This window comes from Cebus imitator, unplaced genomic scaffold, assembly GCF_001604975.1.
Source record: "Cebus imitator isolate Cc_AM_T3 unplaced genomic scaffold, Cebus_imitator-1.0 Scaffold262, whole genome shotgun sequence".
In the NCBI taxonomy this organism is placed as follows: Eukaryota; Metazoa; Chordata; class Mammalia; order Primates; family Cebidae; genus Cebus; species Cebus imitator.
Genome location: NW_016107577.1, coordinates 1,985,646 through 1,992,323, shown reverse-complemented (window position 1 = coordinate 1,992,323; position 6,678 = coordinate 1,985,646).

Here is a 6,678-nt window from a genome sequence, read left to right as displayed (position 1 = left end):
TATTCATCTAAGTTATTGAATTATTGGCATAAATTTGTTCATAGTAGGCACTTAAAATTTTAATGTCTGTAGGACTTCAGTTACCTCATCTGTCCAATGGGGATAATTATAGCACTTACTTCACAAGTTCATTGTAGGATTGTGTGAGAAAGTGTCAGAAAGCTAGATGTTTCTAAATGGCTGGTTTTGGAAGATAAGATTTAGCACGGACCTCTTTTAGCAAGGACCCACCATGCTGAACCACATTCACACCAAAAGTATGAAGATGGCAGCATGAATCATCACTTAACAGTAATATACCTGCCTGGGAATCTACTTCCACATGAACAAAGGCATCTGCGAGGAGATCGCCATAATTCCTAGCAAGAAGCTCCACAAGAAGATGGCAGGCTATGTCACAAATCTGATGAAAGAGATTTAGAGAGGCCCAGTGAGAGGTGTCTCCATCAAGTTGCAGGAGAAAGGCAGAGAAAGGAGAGATGATTATGTTCCCGAAGTCTCAACTCTGGACCAGGAGATCATTGAAGAGGATCTGGACACTGAGGAAATGCTGAGGGTTTTGGGCTTTGGCAGTCTGTCCAACCTGCAAGTCACTCAGCCTATAGTTGGGATGAATTTTAAAATGCCATGTGGAAGTGTTCGCATCTTTTTGCTATGGTGCAATATTTTCAATAAACCTGGGACAACAGGAAAAAAAAGCTCTTTTTCTTACAATTTTCTTATTTGGAAAGTTAGTAGAGTTGTAAAGGTCCTTGTCAGTTTTCAGTTTACTATGCCTACCCACCTTTAAGATTGTAATTTATCTGGTCATGTAGTTATCAGCATTTTCACCAAAAGGGATGTAGATTGGGTGTTAAATGACTGCAGCGTAATAGTTGAATATTATATAAAGGTTTTAAATAAAGAATAGTAGGTTGCTAATAGCTCTCTCCCGTCCCTGGCCCCACCCCCAAGAAAGATTCAGAAATAATGAGTTTAACAAAAAGAATTGCAGGCATCACAAAGAGCTAGATTAATGTAGTGTTTTGCTATTGTTTACTTTTCATTCTGGCTATCACAGAGATATCCTGGCAACAAGTTATCCATCACAACTTAGGTCAGAGTGCATGAGAATGAAAAAAGCCCACAAACAAGTAGAGATGGTTCAAGTAGGCTTTCAAAACCCAGACTAATGAGAAAATGCAGATAAAGACCAATAACTTTCCCTGCTGCAAAATTGTCTCTCAAATAGATCATCATTTTCTAGTAACCAGGGAAGGTCTGTTCAAGGCAGCAGAGTGGAGGAAGCTGAAGCATGTACTTTAAAATCAAGAAAAAAAATCCGGCTTATTTTTATACTTTCTACCTCACCATTGATGTGACCTGACCTGACTCCATCTGGTATATAAAAAATAGAGCTAGTGATCCCTATCTACATGTGTTGTGGTGAGGGTTACATGAGATGTTACTGGTTAGAGCCTAGCAATCCGCCTGGCCTGGGAGAATAAATGCTTGCCTCATCTTTAGAGAGAAGTTCCCTTCACTTTCTAACGCATTATCCTTTTTATTAACATCTATTACTAATGTTATCATCTCCCTTGGGTTTTTAAGCCTTCTGCTCCTATACAATCTATACTCTTTTAATTTTTTGTTTTTTCTATAATTAATCTTTTCCAGAGAAATAGCATAAAACTATGTGGACTCGTAGACTGGAAAACCACCTGGACGTGTAGATTGCAAAAACCACTTGGCCCACAATCTCAGCCTGAAATCCTCTTTGTTTTTGGTCACCTTCTTATCCTACCCAACTACTCAAAACCTCACTACTCAAACACAAGCCCCTGAACTGACTGCCATATCCTACCTACACTCTCAGCAGATGGCTTTGCCTCCTCCCTCATAGAGGAATACCCTCAGATTCCTGGTCAGTCTTTGTTTCTACCGTCATGTTTTCCTTGTTATTTCTTTCTCAGAAAAACCAGCTCTACTTTTTCTACCCTGGGTTTTGAATTTCATCCTTGCTGACTCCTTAGGGGTTTCTTTCCCTTTTTTGGCAGGGTGGACACAGGGTCTCACTCTGTTGCCCAGCTGGTATGCAGTGGCATGATCATGGTTCACTGCAGCCTTGACCTCCGAGACTCGAGGGGTCCTTCCACCTCAGCCTCCCGTGGGACTACAGGTGTCCAATCACCACACCCAGTTCATTTTTCTTTTTTGTAGAGACAGGGTCTCATTATGTTGCCCAGGCTGATCTGGAACTTCTGGGCTCAATTGATCCTCACATCTGGGCCTCTCAAAGTGCTGGGATTACAGGTGTCAGCTACTGTGTACCCAGCCCTTAGGGGTTGCTTTCCATCGATTCCTCTCACCGTTTCTGGTGTGTGTGTGTGTGTGTTTGACTGAGTAGCTCTCTGTTGCCCAACTTGGATGGCAGTTGCATGATCTTGGCTCACTGTAACCTCCACCTCCTGGGTTCAAGTGATTCCCCTGTCTCAGCCTCCCCAGTAGCTGGGATTACAGGTGCCTGCCACCATGCCCGGCTAACTTTTGTATTTTTAGTAGAGCTGGGGTTTCGCCATGTTGGCCAGGCTGGTCTCGAACTCCTGACCTGAAGTGATCTGTCTGCCTTGGCCTCTCAAAGTACTGGGATTTCAGGCATACTATATTATACGCTCACCACTTATTCTGTATTTTAACTTCTTATGCTCTGTTGGAGCCTTCCAACAATATTGGAAACATGATCATAATTCTCTTATCACCATACCAGCAAAACCACAGCATACTCTTCACCCAACATCCACTATATCTACTGCCCTAGTGTCCCTCTTTTTACAGATGACCTTGAAAGAGCTGCCTGCATTTACTATCTCTACTTCCACACATTTCCACGTTCCTCAACCCAATATTATATGGACTTTGTCTATACCAGCCTGCTAAATCTATTCTCATTCTGATAATTAATGAGTTTCTTATTGCACAGAGTATTAGTTAGGACATAGGTTCTGTTGCTATAACTGAAACCCAAGATGAGAGTGGCTTAAACTACATGAATGTTGCTTTCTATCTCATGTAACCATCAGGAGGTAGGTAGTGCAGGGCTGGTACAGCAACAGTGCTCAGTGAAGTATTCAGGAACTGAAGTTCCTTCTACCATCATACTCTGCCATCCCTAAAATATTACTCTACCTGTATGGTCAAAGATGACTCACCATGACATCCAGCCAGTGAGCAGGGGAAAAAGGGAAGGATAAGGAATGTCTTTTCCGTTACAGGTAACAACTCAGATACCACACACACCACTAACACCCCACTGGCTAAAACTTAGTCTTATGGCTAAACCTGACTCTGCAATGGAGACTGGAAATATAATCTCCATTCTGAGTGGCCACGTGACCTGCTCAAGATTCTGTTATTATGGAAGAAGGAGTGAAGAAATATTGGGGAACAAATAGTCTCTGCCATGCTAACCATATCATCTTAAAAAAACCATCCTAGAACATGCGAGGTCAGAGGTTGGTTTCTAGAAGTACCCCTCTTCTCTGATCACCCGCAAATTGACTGTACCAGAGCTGACTTCTACTCCAAAATTTCTGCTGTGGATGCAGGATCCTTTCTCAAGCTTGCAACACAGAGTAGGTAGCAAGGAATAGGGAAGGCTCTATGAGATCAACATTCTTGCCTAGCATGTTTATTACTACATCTCTGGAACCAGGCAAAATACCTAACATACAGTACATGCTCAATGAATATTTACAAAATGCATTGATATTATACATTCATTTAGTTAAGGGAAGATGGCACAGGTTTTACCATCTTGAAGGCCCTGGGAAGACCCAGGAAGAAGCTTGAGCTTGGGGCAGTAGAAGAAATGAGAGTGACTTAATGAAGCTGATGGTGTCATGGTCCTCCTTAAGATATGTTAGTTCCTTCATTACCCTGTATCAGAACTCAATCTTATCCTAAACTACTCTGTAAATCATAGTTTTTAGCTAGATAATCAGCTGCATGAATGAATGAGTAGGTAGAGAAGTGGATATAGAACCAAGTTGGCCTCATGCCTGGATGTTTTCTCGGTGAGTCATCCCTTCTGGGAGAAGCTTTCCTTGTACCACAGGATGTCTTTTGGTTTTTCTGAATGATCTCTAAGCCAGTAGTTTCCAATGACTACACATGAGAATAATCAGGGGCACTTATTTAAATTATAGATACTTAGACTGCTTCTAGAAAGTCTTTTGTTTGAAAGCCGCTTAGCTAATTAGTGAGCAAGAGCCTCCAGGTAGTCATAAGGTTTGGCAGTTCATCCAAAATAAAGAGTAATGCTGTTGATATAAATAGGACAGATCACTTTAAAAAGTCCAAATTATTAGTCACAAATGAATGGCGTAGATGTGTGGATGGAGGAGATGGCTGAGATGGGCTTATCCTTTACAAAATCCCATAGTTTTAAAGGGAGTTAATTTCTCAATACAAAAATGGCCTCTACTACCTCCCTGTCCTCTCGATTTTGAAACAAGGGCAATTACAAAAATCTCTATGTGTCCTTAATATAGAGGGGTACAAGTTGGGGATGAAAAGAATCTAGGACTTTGGATACCTTGTCTGAGTCATCCACATTCTGGTTCAACTGGTACTTTGTCCAACAATTCATCCTCCTGTTTCTTGTGGGTTGGACAGGTATGGGGCTGTCCTAGTTTGCTCTTGCGTGGCCAGGCAAAGAGTACATGATTATATAATTAAGTTATTCACAGACGTCAAGAGACATTGTCAATTATTCTTATTACCCCAACCACATCTAAAAAGTCATTTTTCAGGTACTGTACTTGTGGACTCAGTCTAGGATTTATGCTCTGGGGAGGTCCAGATTCATGACTACCTGGGCTTCTTTGAATTGACAGAAGACATAAGGAAAGAGTGGGTAGAAGTAGCTGTCTCCTATCACCTCAGTGCTGTGGTCAAGAAGAGCTTGGCAAAGCCTGAACTCCCAGTTGTTAATGTTCTTGTCCTTGTTCTTGCTGTCATGTTATTGTCCTCCTCTTTCTCCTCTTTCTTCTTAATACATTTTGGATGACATTTGTTTTTATATTTGTAGTTTACGAAGGTATCATCTACAAGTTAAATAATCAATACCCTCTTTTTCCTGAGGCCTAGATGGAGATTGTGACCTCAGTATAGTCCTCCATTTTTGGTGGCTAGTGGCATTTCCTGGCAGTAAGTTAAATCTCCCAGATAGGGCGTACATACAAATGCCAGGTGAGGATGGCCAAAAGGTGAAGCTGGCAGCAGAAACACTTCTATGAGTTTAACCAGTTCAAACCATGATCCTTTCTGAATGGACTTCTTATAACTGTCAGAACTGTATAGGCTTTCCAACACAGCCTTAAGACAACAGCAACAGTTTGGAGACTGATGGACAGAATCTTTCTCCAGATGAAATTGGCAATATCACATTTGAACAAGGACATCATGTATTCCCTCTATGTAACCAGGAAGCTTGCATCGTTCTCTTAGCAAACATTGTCGGGTTATACATATGAGACTGATTGCCAATGCCATTTTCCAAGAATTATAATGGCATCATAGGAGCAGGGGTGACTGATAGGTTAGATCCTGTCAATTTCCCAATTAAAATCCTCCCATACGCAAATCATTTTGACTGAGTTCCATAACACCCATTCCCAATCCTTGTGTATGCCCTCATTACAGAAAATAGAAAATCTAAATACAAATATTCCAAGGCTTTTTTGGAGTTAGAGGTGTCCACGTAACACGATTCTAGCCAATGACTTCTAAGTTTCCGTCTGCTGGGGGATCCTGGGGAAACTTTTGCTTTCTTGAGAGCAGACAATTTCTTTTTCTAACTTCTTTGAATATGAACATGCCTGGAGCCATGGTGGCCATCTGGTCACTATGAAGTAACAAGCATGGGGGTGAAAAGCCAACATAATTAGGATGATGAATATAAAGATAGAACCTGGGCTCCAAGAGCATTGCTGGGCCTCTGAAGCAAAACCAGCAACTGCTTGTGTTTAGACTTACTACTTTTAAGAAAAAAACATATATTATTAATAGATTTTCTGCTACTTGCAGCTGAAGCATTCCTAACCAGTAATCCTTATATGCTACCCTGTGCCATCAGGTTAAGGGCCACAGTGCTTAGCATGATAAATAAAGCGGTACATGATCTAGCCCCTGCCTGTCTCCTCAGCCTTCTCTCTCACATTTGTCCTTGCACTATAGGCTATGGTAATACAGAGCTACTTTTGTTGCCCTAAGTACACCATGCTGTCTCATGCCTTCTAGCTTAATCTATGCTGGCAGAATACAGGCAAGAACTGTCTTCCTCATCTGGGAATCTCTAAAATGTAGCACAGCAACATATAATAAAGGAACTATACCAAAATGCTGTTACCTGACTCTCTTTTGATAACAAACTAATTACTTAATGACACATGCATTTTATGCATCATTTATCTAATGTTTCAGCATCTCTTAATTTATGCAAAAGAGTGTGCCAGGCTTATGTACTGACAAAAGATCTCTAAAGGCACAATGTTATGTTAATAAAACATTCTTCTTTCAGAAGAATACACCTAGTATAATCCCATTAATGTTAAAAACAAAACCCAATATGTTTATCCATGTGTATGTGTATATACATATATATATATATATATATATATTTTTTTTTTTTTTAAAACA